We start from the raw sequence: 16,466 nt of genomic DNA, 5'->3' as shown, positions 1-16,466 counted from the left end.
GCTTCGAGTCCAGTAGCCCCTTAGGGACCAACAAGATTTTCGGGATATAAGTTTTTGACAGTCAAAGCTGCCCTTGGGGAGCTTATTCCCAGAGCTGGACTCGAATCTAGCTTTTCAATTGCAGGCCAACAGGGCTACCCTCTGGAACGAATAAGTTGTCTGTCCAGTGGGATTTTTACATAGGGTAGCTGGGACTGTGGAACACTGGTCCTTTCCACACTAGACCTTAAATCCTGGTTCAGTCCTGTCCCCGAACTTACACTCTACACTACACTCAAGTTCACCACTCAAGTTCAGGGTATTTTTTGTTTCCACATTACATTGAGGTCACCCCAGTTTCACCCCACACTTGTCCCAGGATAAACGGATGCTGTTATAACCAGGAATAAATGCAAGATATTGTGTCGTGAGTTGAACTCTGATAAAACCAGGGATGACATCCAAGTGCGGAAAGGACCACTGACAGAAACAGGGTTGTCTTTTTGCTCCTAAAAAGCAGATTTCAGTGCCTCTCTGAAACGGTTTGCCTCAGTGTTGCACGAAAAGCTTCATGTTGTACGACTGAAAAGTTGAGAAAGGGAGAACCGTTCTTGCCCAGCATGCAACACACTTGGACAATGGGGCCCCAGTTTTTTTTCAGTAGGAAGAACCTTGATGCAAAATGAAGTTTAACATTTGACTGCAAGAATGAACAACCTTGACCAAGTGAGGTTACCCACACACGAAAGCGTGGCTTTTACATATGTGGGGGCTCTTCTGTTTCTCTTCAAATGAGGTCATCCGCACAATTCTCATTGGTTGACCTTCATACCCAGCTGCTGGGGCCACAAGCACAGCATTACAGAGGTCACACTGTAGCACCAAACAGGGTTGCTTTGGGATGAATCCAAAATTTCCTGTCCCACTCCTGACTCCAAAAGGCACCTGGCAAAGTCATAGGATCAATGCATTTGGTCCAAAATGTTGAATTTATTCTAAGAATAAGAAGTTGGAAAGAGATCTTAGCTTTTGCACAATCTGTAAATCTTTTCTAGTGAACATACCGCACACAGTATATTTGTTTGCTGATTGCTTTGTAATTACCTGTATCAAAATGAGTAACGTTTTAAAGCATTTAGATGTCCCACTGAATATGAATGGTCTTATTTCTTTAGGAATTCCAGAGGGGTCAGACTAAACACTCTCTCATGGATCACTGCATTGATGTGGCAAGGGGACTTGCGTGGTTCGATGAGGCTGTGGGCTATGCCGTGGAGGGCCACCCAGGAAGGACAGGCCACAGCGGAGCTCGGACAAAATGTGATCCACTGGAGAAGGAAATGGCAACCCACTCCAGTATCTTTGCCAAGAAAACCCCATGGACAGTAACAAAAGGCTAAAAGATATGACGCCGGAAGATGAGCCCCTCAGGTCGGAAGGTGTTCAATATGCTACTGGGGAAGAGCAGAGGGCAAGTACATAAGAACATAAGAGAAGCTAATGTTGGATCAGGCCTATGGCCCATCTAGTCCACAGTGGCCAAGAATACCAGGTGCCATCAGGAGGTCCAGCAGTGGGGCTAGGACAGTAGAAGCCCTCCCACTGTACAAGTACAAGTAACCCCAGAAAGAATGAAGTGGCTGGGCCAAAGCCAAAAGGACACTCAGCTGTGGATGTGTCTAATGGTGAAAGGAAAGTCCGATGCTGCAAAGAAATTAAGCACACTCTGGAGGATGATGGAAGACAGGAGGGCCTGGCGTGATGTGGTCCATGGGGTCATGAAGAGTCAGACTCAACTGTGCAACTGAACAACAACAACAACAGACTAAGCAGAAGTAGAGCAATGCCTAAAAGTCAAGAAAAATGTATCCCACCATAAGTTTTCATGAGTCAGAACTGATGTATTGTCTAGTGTGCTTTGACTCAGAAAAACTTATGTTGGAATACGTTTTCTTAGTCTTTAAGGTGCCACTGGACTTGTGTTTGAGAATGCAGCTTAGCTCGATCTGTGAAAAGAATGGTTCATCAGTACAAGGAGTAAATTGTGTTGGTATATTGTAGGAGTGGTCCCCTCCATGAAGGACCTGCCTTGTTCCCGTGATTCTTAGATCCATCAAGGTATTACACAAGCACACCTGCCAAAGTTCAAGGTGCGGCCACTTAACATCTCTTGCAAATGCCTATGATAACAACTTGAATAATAAAGTGGAAGAAGGGAAGGGGCAGGAAGTAAAACTTATCGGGAGGAGCCATTGCTATATCTGATTCATATTTTATTTTTAAAACCATGTCAAAGTTTTATAATAATAATAGTGGATTATAGAGCGTCCCTACGTTCTACAGGCTTGCCCTTGAACTAGGTTATCCAGCATCATTTCCTGTCTCATTGCAACCCTTTTGCAAAGTAAGGGGTGACCCGTGCATCTTAAAACTTGAAGTGTCCCATGGTGCTTGCCATTTCCAAAATGCACTAACTTGAAATCAGTGGCCGGGGGCACCAAAAAGTCATGGGGAAAATATACAATTTTAAGGAGCCCTAAGCATGTTCACATGTATTTCCCATTGTTCTGTGGATTGAGTCAAGGAAAATGAGACTGAATGTGATTTGCACAGGTCACCCAAGGTAATTACACAGTTACCAAACAAGGGCATTAACACAATTTAGTCTGTAATTACCAAGGCTCTCAGTGAAGTTACTGTGTAGTTAGCCATGTAATAACATGCATTATTGCACAGCAACTATGCAATTAACTCCTGTCAAAAGAATTTGCTAAGAAAAAATTGAAAAATGGGGGTAAAGCATTGCTAAGCATCAGAGTTATGTGTATTTGGGAGGTGTGATAGAGATATGTTAGATAAGTGAATTTTAAAATTCGAAAATGGAAAGCATGAGGCTCCGTATCATGGAATGGGGACAAAAAACAGCATTATATAGACTCTCTTCCTGTGTCTCTGTGTGTATCTCTCTCTCTCTCTCCAGGTATATATCAAGTGCTCCATATGAAAGATCCCAGCAGAAAAAGGAAGTATGCGAAGTGCAGTTCCAGACTTCCCTTCAAACAGGAGGTAGGTGACACCCTTTGCATTCTCATGTATATATGTAGAAATGTGAAGGCCTGGGGAATAAAATGGATTTTTTTAAAAAAAAAGTGAACTCCCCACTTTCCCCCAAGAAGAAGAGGAAGAAGAGCAGGTTTTTATTCTCTGCTCTTCTCTGCCTTAAGGAGTCTCAAAGTGGCTTACAATCGCCTTCCCTTCATCTCCCCACAACAGGCAGGTGGTAGGTGGGGCTGAAAGAATTCTGAGAGGAGAGAACAGGGACTGGCCCAAGGTCACCCAGCAGGCTTCATGTGAAGGAGGGGGGAATTTTCCAACAGACATTGGAAATTGGAGTGGGGGGTGGGCTGAAACAAACACTTATGAAATATACTGTATTTTGGAATGAATGAAAACGATTTTAATACCAGGTTAGACTCATTCAAAATGTGTGGAATGACGATCTTTAGAGAATCTATAGCAGGGGTGTCGAACTAATTTGTTATGAGGGCCGGATCTGACATAAATGAGACCTTGTTGGGCCGGGCCATGTGCGTCATAAAATGTAATGCCAGGCAGCGGAGATATAAACTTTATAAAGGACACGAACACAAAGGGTTTTTTTTAACTTAAAATAAAAACATGCTTAAAACATCAGCACTTTTGCAATATTTTGTTTATTTAACAGTGTCTGATAACTGACACCTATTGCTCTGAATTATTACATCAAAATGTCTGTGCTGTTGCAAGCTTGAGTATGCTGTTCAGGTGTGTATCTGTAAGTTGCAAACGTACAATGACGAAGCAGCAGCAGAACTGGAAGAAGAAGCAGAAGACAGCCAGTTCCACTGTGGGCCTGACAGAAGCCCTCTGGGGGCCTGATCTGGCCCCTAGGCCGCATGTTTGACACCCCTGATCTATAGCATTCGTGAGTTTGAGCATTAGAGAATCTATAACACTTGAGAATTAGAGCATACAGAATGTCACAATTCCTGTGTTTACATATACAATATTTTCAAGGATATCTGTATTAGTTGCTGTAGATTTTCTGGGATGTGTGGCCGTGGTCTTGGCATTGTAGAACCTGACGTTTCGCCAGTAACTGTGACTGGCATCCTCAGAGGTATAAACACAGAAAGATGGAATACTCTCTGTGTCAAGGTGAGAAGAAAATGGTAGGCAGTAAATTTATATCTACTCCAGAAGGTGGGTAGGGCTGAGTCATTGTCTTGTAGGAGTTCCCCAGGCTATGGACATGCTAATGGAGGAGCTTTCCTGAGGAGGTTCTTTTGTTTCCTGAGGAGGTTTCCTGCTTCCTGAGGAGGTTGCTGAAATTCTAATCTTATCTGTAGTGCTATTGTCTGATGTAAAGCCTTTTGTGTTTTTCAGGACAGGAAGCCATGTCCTATTTATTTTTAAACTCTCTTCTTTCCTGTTGAAATTTTGTTTATGTTTGTGAATTTCAATGGCTTCCCTGTGTAATCTGACATGGTAATTGAAAGTGTTGTCCAACCTTTCAGTGTCTTGGAACAAAATACTGTGTCCTGTTTGAGTTAGGCTATGTTCAGCCACTGTTGAATTTTCAGGTTGGCCGAGTCTGCAGTGTCTTTCATGTTCTTTTATTCTTGTCTGAATGCTACGCTGTGTGGTCCTGATGTAAACTTGTCCACAACTGCATGGTATGCGGTATATGCCTGCAGAAGTGAGGGGGTCTCTTCTGTCTTTATCTGTATTGTTTGAATGTGGCCACCTTTAGCCACAGTTAATATGCCACAATGTGTATGATGATAATTCACTACTGAAGAGATCAGTCTTATAAAGTTTAATTTGATATCCAAATATCTTTTTAGTCCTAATGTGGCTATATGAGACTATTTCTGCCCTAATCATATATTTTCTTCTGTTTGATACAGAAGACAAAAAACAAAGGTACATTTGCCAAGGCAGCATGTGATGCAGCAATTTCCTGTGCTCGCTCTGATATTGGGTAAATTCATGGTTTCACTTGTAGAAAACTAAGGCATTTATACTTCTTAGTTTCATAAACATGGCAAATAGTACTATTTTATATGTTAACTGTCTTAAATGATGCATTTAATGTTCTTACGGCAGTAAAAATAGTTCAGGTTGGCTAAGAAAGTAATTATTGCATATATTTCTGTCAAAAACCTGGAGGGCATAAAAGTTTTTCTCACTTCCCTGCAGCTTCAAAATGTCTGGAAGTTACAGCATATGAAGTGGAGAGTCGGGCAGCATCAACAGAGAGAAGACCGAGAAGTAATTCCACCTCTTGGCTCAGCCAGAAAGTTGGAACTATATTATCTGCTTTATTGTGTATGAGTACGTCTCTGCATAAGTAAGTATTTTCTATATGGAAAAGGGTATGTCTAAGTGGCTAAACATGCACAAAACATCAAATTTCCCTATGTATATGGTATTGTGTATGCATGTATTTCTACTCCATGTTTCTCCCCAATGGGGACCCAAAGTAAGTTAGATCAGTCTCCTGTTCTCCATTTTATCCTCACAGCAACCATGTGAGCTATATTACATACTGAAAGTATGTGACTGGCCCATCCATAGAAAGAACAGTAATTTGAATTGGGGTCTCCCGGACCCAACCATTATACCACACTGGCCTATAAATTAGTGACTGCACATGCAAACTTGTTGTTAGTATTTCCAAGTATGCCTGAGTGCTTCTTGCAAACATCTTGGGGAGGGGGGGGGGATGTAAAAAAATGTTTCTTCATTCTTCAGTGCTCCAATACCAACTCACAAATAAGAAAGAACTCTGACTTCAGCTACCGTTTAAAAGTGGATTTTGCAATTTCACACAGTAAAATTTAGTTGCAAAGTGGATTGAAAGTATGTTATTTAGTGAGTATGAAAGCGCCCGTTGCTTCTCAGCCCTTTGGCTAAGATCAAGTGTAGTGTAGCTGACATAAAAGGGATGTTAAAAGTGTGGGTCAAATCCCATTGAATGCCATGCCTAATGATTGGGCTGTATGATTTCAATAGTTAGTATATTCATTGATCACTTTTCTCCCTAATGGGACCCTAAGTGGTTTACAACAAGTAAAAATAAATAAAAATAATAAAATAAATATAATTTAAATATTTCTAAATATCTAACATGCCGGTTTTCCAAGGGCAGAACTGGGGGGGGGCACAAAGTCCCAGGAGAAAAATTACAATGAAAAATAAGGCCTCAGCTGCTTACTGGAAGTTCTGACCATAGATTACCACAAAGGAGGGACCTGCAAGAAACTTGTGGAAATGGCCATCCCATACCACCACCTTTATTTCCTCTCCTCTCCTTTTATTTCTTTGTCTCTCATTCTTTCTCCCTCCTGCCACCCCTTCTCTTACTTTCTCCCACCATGCTTGTCACTTTTGCTCTCTTTCTTCCCCTATCCCGCTCTTTCTGCCACCCACTCCATCACTATTTCTCTCTCTCCTTTTCTGCCTCCCCAACCCCATTACTCTTTCTATCCTTCTGCCTCTACCCCATCACTCTCAGTTTCCTCCCATCAGTTTCTTTCTGCACCCCACCTCATCACTATTTCTTTCTCTCTCTTTCTGTTCCCTGCTATATATTTTCTCTTTCTCTGTTTCTGCCCCCCCATAACTTTCTCTTTCTGCCCCATCACTATTGCCTTTTCTCTCTTTCTGCCTCCTCCACCCCATTCACTTTCTCTGTTTCTGCCCCAAACCCATGCCCATCTCTCTCTGTTTCTCCCTGTCCCCCATCTTAACTCTAGGGTTGCCAGGTTCCCCTCATCATCATGGTGGGGATTAGTTCTGGGGGTGGGCGGAAGTGACAGCATTGAGTCGGCGACATCACACATGATGCTCTGGGTTGGGGGCAAAACTCTATGGGTTTTTTGCCTTTGACACCATAGAGTTTGCCCCAAAACCAGAGATCATCGTGTGACGTTCCCAGAAGTGACATCATCACATTGGCATGTCGCACAATAATGTCCCTGTTTGGGGGTGGGGTTTCCCCCACTAGCCATCTGGCTGGCAGCAGATCAAAGCCTCCAAAAGTGAGGGAACCCCACTGGGATTTGGGGGCTGGCAACCCTACTTAGCTCCCTTCTCCCCACCCCCTGCCACTGACATAGGGATGCCAAGTCGCCCCGGGGGGTGGGGAAATCCCCGCCCGGGAGGCCCGTTCTCCGCCGCCACTGGATCGAGGCCCCGGAGGGAACCCCACCCCCAAAGAACGTCACACGGAAGTGAAGCAAGCAGAGGTCATTTCGGGGGGGAACGCGGGGGAACGCAGTTTCCCTGGGTGAGGTGCAGGGGGCAGGGCACATGACAAAGCCCCGCCCCCTTCTTCCGGCCGCCCCGCTTCCAGCCCTCATTCAGCCAGGAGGAGGCAGGAGAAGAGGGAGGGTAAGTTGCTTCCTCCCCACCTCTCCCCACCCCTGCCTGCCTGGGGCCAGGGAGGGCCTTGGCGGGGCTTCCTTGCACTCCCGCTGGCCTTGCAGGTCCACCGCCGGGCCCCTGATGTCAGGGGGTGTGGCATATGCTAATGAGTTATGCTAATGAGTTCCCCTAGCTCTTTTTCGACGAAATGACCCCTGGAAGCAAGCATGTCGGGAACGTTGGGGGCGGGGCCACAATCATCCGAGGGGAAACTCTATGGTTTTCCCTCGGATGATTGTGGCCCGGCCTCCAACATCCCCGATGTGCTTGCGTCACTTCCGTGTGATGTGCTTGCAGTGCCCGCGCGTGAAGACTCCCGGAATAAGGCTGGACTCCCCCGCTACGGAACAGGTAAGCACTTGGCAACCCTACACTGACAAGCACATTGTGGCTTCTCCCTCCTCAGTTTCTGCTGTCATGGATGGGGCTACTGGCTCCCAGCCACCCGTGCCTCATTGGCATTGGGACTGGTGTGTCTCCCAGTCTCTCCCAGTCTCCAGTGCCAGGCCTGTCACAGCTTCACCCTTCTCAATTGTTGCTGCCATCGTTGGGGCCACCTCAGCTCCCAGTCACCCCCACCCTGCACATTGTCACATATGCAGACAACACACATGTGCAGACAACACTTTTGTTTTGGGGGGATTTAAACCCCAGTGTATTTTTTAAATTGTTTTTCAATTTTTCTGCAAACCTGGGGGGGGGGGAGAAATCTCTGTTCTGTCACTCTGGGCCCAGTCTGCAGATTTAGATATCCACAGCTGGCCCACAGATAGCTATTAGATATACAGATAGGTTACCATAGAGGAAGATTACCATAGAGTTTCTGGTGATTGCTAGATCTACCCTTATCACTTCTGGGAAGCTCTAGGAATCATCAGGAACGATATGGCCAGAAATTCCTTATTTTTCTTTTCAATTTTTCTCCCCAGGATGATCAAACCCCCCCCCACCCCAGTCCCAGTTTTCACTCCTGCCATAAGTGACCAAATGGGAAGTTTGCAGATCATGCAGACCTAGGACCAGGAGCTTGGCCATGCCCAAGATCTATACCTGAAACGGGAAGAGCAAAACAAACACACATCTGAGATGCTGTGGCTGTAGGGTTGCCAAGTCCAATCTTCTTACTGGCGGGGGAGCCTCGCTGGGCTCCGGGAGCTGGTCCTCGATGTGTGTGCGCACGCGCCAGCACGTCACCAGAAATGACATGCGACGTCGATCACGTTGAAGCTGTGGCCCCGATCGTTGGAGGGAAAACCATACAGTTTTCCCACTGACGATCGGGGCCACGCCCCCAATGTGATTGATGTGCTGCGCTTCGGGGGGCGGAGTTCCCTCTGGAGCCCGATTCCGCAGCGGCAGAAATCGGGCCTCCGAAGCGGGGGTTTACCCGCCCCCCGCCCCCACTTGGCAGCCCTACGTGGCTGGCAGTGGTGTGGTCCTCCGAATTCTGCCTTCTCTGATAAGCCTAGGGCGGTCTTTCTCTGACTTGAGCACTACAGCTTAAATGGAAGCTCTGCACCCAAATGCTCATATCTCCAGTTTAAAACTGGTCTGCTAGAAAGATGCTTCTGAGCTCTCTTTCAAGCCTTTCTCTGGAAAGCGGTTGCTTTCTTTAGGCCCCGGCTGCAACTTACAACTGTGCTTACTGGAGTGAGACTTTAATTTGCTACACCATGCCAGAGTATTAATAGACAATTATTTATTGCAAATCTGAACCATTTATACTGTTTACTGAGTTGACACAATGTAAAATTTTGATCCAAATGTTAATGTGCTCATGACATTGCATAATTCTGTTCTGTGCCAAGGTCTCCTCTATCCCCCCCCCACCAGCCATTCTTCCCCCCCCCCAGCTTCTAAATGAATTGAACATGCAGTACAAGGAAATCGAATTTTTAATGGATGAATAATTTACAATCCAAAACTTGTGGCTGCCTGTGCACTTTCTCGAATGAAGGGGGGGGAATGTTGCTAATTAGAATAACAGCAAAATTAAACAAATTTAGAATAGCATTTGGACAAGCACACAGACAGAAAATGGAAATAACTCACAAAGTTCTTAAAGGGTAACTGGATAAATCTTGCTGGATATACTAGGGCATGTTTGTATTGTTTTAATCAAATATCAAAGATATTTATAACTCATACGCAGCTGAGCAGAGTGCTGATAAAAAGTAACTTATTCATAAATGACCATAGTAATTCAGATTTTCCAACCAACTTAAAAAAAAATTCTGCAATTGCCTGTCTGTAGAAGACTTCCATTCTAAGGGCTATTGAAGTGAGTCTGGGTGCTTTTTAGATGCATGCCAAAGGGCATATAAGAGTTAATACAAGTAGGAATGAATGAACCCCTAACATTTTACACTCATTTTTTGTGATCCTTCTCTGCAAATTCTCAACAACAGCAAAGCACTCTTCAGGCACTCACAGAACTTTGCAAAATAAAGGAAGTGTAAATTACAATTGTTCCCCCTCTCCTATGAACTGCTAGACAAGTCCGTTGTTCAGCTTCTGAGAGCCAGTTTGGTGTAGTGATTAAGTGTGCGGACTCTAATCTGGGAGAACCAGGCTTGATTCCCCACTCCTCCACTTGCACCTGGCTGGATGACTTTGGGCAAGCCATAGTTCTGATAAGAGCTGTCCTTGAAAAACAGCAGTTTCTGTCAGAGCTCTCTCAGCCCCATCTACCTCACAGGGTGTCTGTTGTGAGGAGGGGAAGGGAAAGGAGTTTGTAAGCTGCTCTGAGACTCAGAGTGAAGGGTGGGGTATAAATCCAATCTCCTCCTCCTCTTCTTCTTCTTCCATTTGATCAACTGACAGGACAGGAATAACAATTACTTCTCTTCCCCCCCCCTTTCCCTCCTCCTCTCCTCTCACTCCCTCCCCTCAGCAGAGGTGCCAAGAAGAATCTTTTCTATACAGTGCCATGAAGAACTACATTTCCCAGGGCCCTTTACACCTTGGATATTGCTACTGCAGCTTCCAGGTGCTCCAAGCATTGAAAGGGGGAGAAGGGCAATTTTGCTGCCCCTGCCCTGTTGCAGATAGTCTTGGAAACAATGATGAGAAAGAAGTGGTGTGAAAGGGCGAGAGGGTTTTTGGTGGAGAAAACCTCAATGTGAGTCCATGAAAGCCCAGACCTTAATTCCAAAGGGTCACCTAGGGTTGCCAGACCCCCAGACCCAGGCAGGGTCTCTTGCTTTCAGGCGCTCCTCTTCTCCCACCCAAATTATTCCCTCTTACCTCCAAGAGGCCAGAAATAGCCTAACATAGATACGTAACCTGGAAGTGACATAGGCACGTTGGGAATGTCAGGTGGTAACACTCTGGTTTTTGGGCAAAACTCTATTATTTGTAGCTAATTCTACTATAGAGTTTTGCCCAAAAACCAGAGCATCGCTGCCCAACATCCCTGATGTGCCTACATCATTTCCTGGTGACATAGGCATGTTGTGGTGCTCCTCCCCGCTCCTGAAAAGTTCCCTCTCAATCCCCGCCGGCACATCGTTAGGACCCGGCAACCCTAGGGTCACCTCATGTTCGGGTGACCACTTTTGAGCAGGGGAGTTTCAATTCTGAACTCAGTTCAGACTTCTTGTATAAAGGTTTTATTGACTCTCCTAAAAAGGAGAGGTATTTCGCTTAAAATAGAAAAATTGGGAGGGTATATAGTGGGAGAAAGAGAAAGCTGAGTGATATATTAACTGGTAAATTAAACTGTTAGTAGTGTCCAATCATTCTTCTTGGGCTTCTTCTGTGAGCAGTTAAACTTCTTTTTTCAGTCCAGTTATAGGTATTATCTATGTTAGTATGTTAGTAATGATCCTTTGAGTTTCTGTTAAAAAGCTTCTTCCGGGCGCCTTCAGAACCGTTTCTATGCGTGCTGGTTTCTTTTTCACTCCCGTTGACGTGGAGGAGCTTCATCTGTTTTCTTCTCCTTCCGGCTTTTTTTCCCCATCCTCCTTCGGGTCGCTATTAACACTTTCAGTTCATATGCTATAAATTCTCTTTCTTTCTTGCCATTTCAGGAGAGTTCCAGCTTTGAGAATGGTATTTAAATTCGATTTCGCTTTTATACGCTCCCAATCTTTCCGCTGAAACCTCCTCCGCAACTGTTGACTTTTAAAAGCGCTTGCCAGGCACTTTCTCGCTGTCACAGTTCAACTTTTCTCCTTTCACAATTCCCCATCAGATTCACAGCAATAAACAGTCCAGGCAGTAAGCAGCCGGCTCTCACCCATAAGCAAACGCCCAGATCGGAAGTTCCTCCCTTCTTCTCCGCTTGTCTTTACCCAGCTCCGACATCTTGTCTTTTTGTTTACTTTTAATAAAGTTCTTAAAGCGCGCTTCAGAGAAACAAAACTTTTTCATGCTTCGTTTCAAATACATCAAAGGAAATCACTACTATCCGCTCAGTCCATTCCCCCCCTCCTTTACTTTCTCGCTTATGAAGTTAGAGGATCAACCTCCTTGTCTTTTTCGCTGGGGGGGGAAGCGCTTTTAGTTCTTTTTCTCTGCATTTTGACAACTCACAGTTAAGCCGATGTTTTCCTTTTCCATTTTTTTGGATAGTCGCTTTATCACTCGGTGACGTCTGGTGGCTCCGCTAAACCCCGTAAAACGGGGTCGCTCACGCAGCAAGGTCCATTGGGGCAGGACATGGCGGGAGCCTCGGTCTCCGACCTCTCGGCCGAAAGGGAGACTCCCCCCTAGTGCGCCCCAAAGCGCCCTGGATCCAAGCTCCTCTCTTCCTGAGGTGCTCGTTCGGGTCTCCGCTTGCGCGGATTCCCTCCTCCACCGCAGGCGGATGAGACGCCCTCGGGAGCGACCCGAGGATGCGTCCGCCATTCGCAGGAGCCAAACCGGAAGCCTCTGAACTCAGTTCAGACTTAAGAGCTACAACCTGGGACCTAAGGCTGGCAGCCTGCCAAAATGCAGCTTACTTTCTGCCCATTTCTTTCTGCTGTGAATATTACCATAAATAATATCTATTCTCGAGATGCTGCAAATTTCTCCACAAACAAGATCAGCTATTAAACTCACTGTGTTCAAAGGTGGTAATTGGATGTAACCAGGGCTGGCTCACCCGCTAGGCGAACTAGGCATTCGCCTGGAGTGCGGGCCGGCCCTTAGGGTGCCAAATTGCTCTCCTGCAGGGCGCTAGCGCCGAACTGTGCCTCCCCCCTCCACGCCCTCCCTGCCACTGCCACTGGGATCGCCACCAGTGGCTCTCCTGCAGGGAGCTGGCGGTGGCAGTGGAGGAGGAGGCAGTGGCGGAGGAGGGCCGGGGATCTGTGCTCTCCCTCTGGGTGCCATCTCGCCGCTTGGCCCCCTGGCTCCGGTTGATGTTGGCGCGGGCTCGCACCGTCAGCAGCACCTCCTCACCCCACTGCCCCACACCCGGGATGTCCTCAGCAGCTGGAGCGGCTGCGGCGGAGCCGGGGGGATCCCACAGGTGGCTTTTCAAGCCGGGTGTCAGTGGGCCAAACAGCCCCTGGACGGACGAGGGCTCTTAAAACTCTTCGACATCCCCCCCAGGTCTCTGGGTGACGCTCACCTGCAGGGGCAATGGTGGCGCCCTCCCCCTGGTTTCTAGGCCCCACCGGGAGGTTGGCATCGCCTGGGGGGCCCGGGCACCCAAGCTGGCCTCGCCTAGGGCTCAGTAACACCTCGGGCCAGCCCTGGATGTAACCCAGTTTTTGAGTCAAGTTTGTTCTCCCCTCCCTGTGTCTTACGGTAATCAGATGTGAGCCAATCACTCAGTCTGTTCATTTTGTGCTGAGCATCCACGAACCAGTTTGCATCAGGGTTCCTCAAAAGTGCACATGCACAAAGATGCTGCCAATTCAAACTGATCTACAGCCATTAGCATCACGGAGGACTACTTAGCTGAACACTGAAGGGTAGGTTTTTATTAATACTGCATTTATTTATGACTGATTTATATGATTTGTGAGTGATCAAATTGTCTATTTAAACGGTTGCCTGCTGAGCAGAGCGGTTACACAGCAAGTATGGGGTGGGTAGTGGGACTCAATTGGGCTGGGCCAGAACATGCATACACAAAAAAGACAATAATGCTGTAGGGTATGGTTAGTAAGGAATACACTGAAACAACCTGGTAAACATTCACAAACAGATCAACGAACTATCAAACTGATGGCTGAAAAATCAGGTCTCTGTCTGCAACTGGTGACCAGGACACAAACTGAACAAGTGGTTGTTCAAGCATCCCTGATGTATTCTCAGAAAACCCAGTTCTGCACTAATACAAGATTTTAGGGTGAAAACAAGTATTATTTTAAGGTCTCTGAACTTTACGGTTGTGGTCTTTATATGCTCAGGGAAATGCTGATTGCTATTTTAAGAACATAAGAACATAAGAGAGGCCAATGGCCCATCCAGTCCAACACTCTGTCACACAGTGGCCAAAAATACCAGGTGCCATCAGGAGGTCCAGCAGTGGGGCCAGGACACTAGGAGAACCTCCCTTTGGGGTCAGGAAGCCCTCACTTTGGGGCTAGGAAGCAATTTTCTCCAGGTCAGTTTGGCCAGGGATCCTGGAGGGTTTTTTGCCATCTTCTGGGCATGGAGCAGGGGTCACTGGGGGTTTCGGGGGGAGGTACTTGTGAATTTCCTGCATTGTGGAGGGGGTTGGACTAGATGATCCTGGAGGTCCCTTCCAACTCTATGATTCTATGAAGGAACTGCTCCCTTGAATCTGAGTGCTGGACTCTACAAAGAAGTATACAACAACCACTAAAAAGGCTAATTATTAAGAATCCTGGTAGCTATTCATAAGGAGCTGCGGTGGCTCAAGTGGTTAAGACGCTGAACTGCAGGCTGTGGAAGGTCAGTAGTTCAGCAGTTCGAGCCCCGAGTGTGCCACATGACAGAGTGAGCTCCCGTCTCTAGTTCCAGCTCCTGCCACCCTAGCAGTTCGAAAGCAAGAAACTGCAAGTAGATAAATAGGTACCGCTTTGGTGGGAAGGTAACAGCTTTCCATGCGCCTTGGTGTTCATTCATGCCGGCCACAGGACCACGGAAACGTCTTCGGACAGCGCTGGCTCTTCGGCTTGGAAACGGAGATGAGCACCGCACCCCTAGAGTCGGATTCGACTGGCTTTCGAGCAAGGGAACCTTTACCTTTACCTTTTTAGCTATTCAGAAAATGTTGCTCAGGGAAGGTACTGATTCAGTACCTATGTTACACAGCTCCTTTGCTTTTGAGACTCAGAGCCAGGAACTCACTGGCTGGCTGGCACTGGGGCTCACCGTAATTGATAGGGGGCACCACCCCTAAAGCTCCACTGCTGGCTACAGCCCTGGTACTGAGTCTCAAAAGCAAAGGAGCTGTGTAACATAGGATGAAGCTGGGGAGTGTTACTGAGCTTAAGCTTAGGCAGATATATCTCAGAGTCTCCAAACTTGTTGAACTTGTCGGCACTTCTGTATGCAAGAGCAGTAGACACCACCGCAAAATGGCTGTCATAGGAGGTGGGACCAATAACAAAGAGGCTTCCATGAGGAGGCAACCACAAAATGTTTGTTTATTTATTTAAAACATTTCTGTGCCACCTTTCCATCCAAATATGGTCCCCAAGGCGGTGAACACCAAAACATGGGAACATTTCAACTTTAAAACCAATGTTTGGAATTTCTAAGCCAGGCATTCTCCTATAATGGAACCATCTCTGAACCAGCTTCTCCCTGGAGGTCTTCTGAAGAACCTTCAATGAAGTAAAGGAAAGCCAGGATCAGCCCTTTGCTTTAGGAAAGAAATACTTTAGGGAAGAAGCAAGTGGGCACCAGAAAATACATCAGTAGTCACTATGGCACCTATTTATTTATTTATTTATTTTTCTATTTTTATCCCACCCTCCTGACAAGTGGGCTCAGGGCAGGTTACAATCACAAGGTAACAATATAATTTAAGATAATTAAAACCATGTTTCTGTTCAAACCCAACCAAACACAGTCAGGGTGGATTCACCTCGACAATGATGCTCAGCTTGGGCTGGTTCCATTTGGCCAGCATTGTCAGGGGGGGAGGACGAGATAGATTTGGATGTCCATTGCCTGATCTGAAAGCCCAGAGGAACAGCTCTGTCTTATAGGCCCTGTGGAATTGTAACAAATCCCACAGAGCCCTGATCTCAAGAGGGAGCTTGTTCCACCAGGCTGGGGCCAGGACAGAAAAAGCTCTGGTCCTAGTCAAGGCCAGACGGACATCTTTGGGGCCAGGGATAACCAGAAGATGTTGATCAATTGAGTGCAACGCTCTGGGAGGGACATATGGGGAGAGGCAGTCCTTAAGATATGCAGGTCCCTGGCTGCATAGGGTTTTGAAGGCTAACACCAAGACCTTGAACTGGATCCGGTACACTATGGGCAGCTAGTACAGTTGGCGAAGCAGCAGCTGAACGTGAGTCTGCACAGGTGTCACTGTCAGCACACATGCTACCACATTCTTTACTAGATAGGGTTGCCAGGTCTGGGTTGGAAAATACCTGGAGACTTTGGGAGTGGGGCCAAGAGAGGGTGAGGTTTGGGGAGGGGCCTCAGCATAGTACAATGCCATAAAGCCCATCCTACAAAGCAGCCATTTTCTCCAGGGGGAATGATCTCTATCAGCTGGAGATCAGTTGTAATAGCAGGAGATCCCCAGGCCTCACCTGGAGGCTGACAGCCCTGTTACTAGATGCAATTTCCGGGTCAGGTTCAAGGGCAGTCCCATGTAGAGCAAGCACCACATTGGGCACCACATTGAGGATCACTGCTTTATAGGCTTCCCAAGTCCCCCTGGGGGGCGGGGCAACCCCTGCCCCAGAGGCCCGTTCCTCGCCGCCGGCGGATTGGGCCCCGGAGGGAACCCCACCCCGGCGTGCGCGTCACCAGGAAGTGACATTATGACGCCGGGCACGCTCCCCAACGTGCCCAGCGTCGTAACATCACTTCCTGGTGATGTGAGTGACGTGCGTGCGCTCCAGCCGCGGACCGGGAGTCCCCCGGTA

The sequence above is a fragment of the Gekko japonicus genome, unplaced genomic scaffold (assembly GCF_001447785.1).
Source record: "Gekko japonicus isolate JY-2015 unplaced genomic scaffold, Gekko_japonicus_V1.1 scaffold1535, whole genome shotgun sequence".
In the NCBI taxonomy this organism is placed as follows: Eukaryota; Metazoa; Chordata; class Lepidosauria; order Squamata; family Gekkonidae; genus Gekko; species Gekko japonicus.
The sequence above is the reverse complement of the archived record's forward strand: the minus strand, read 5'-3'. Positions refer to the sequence as shown.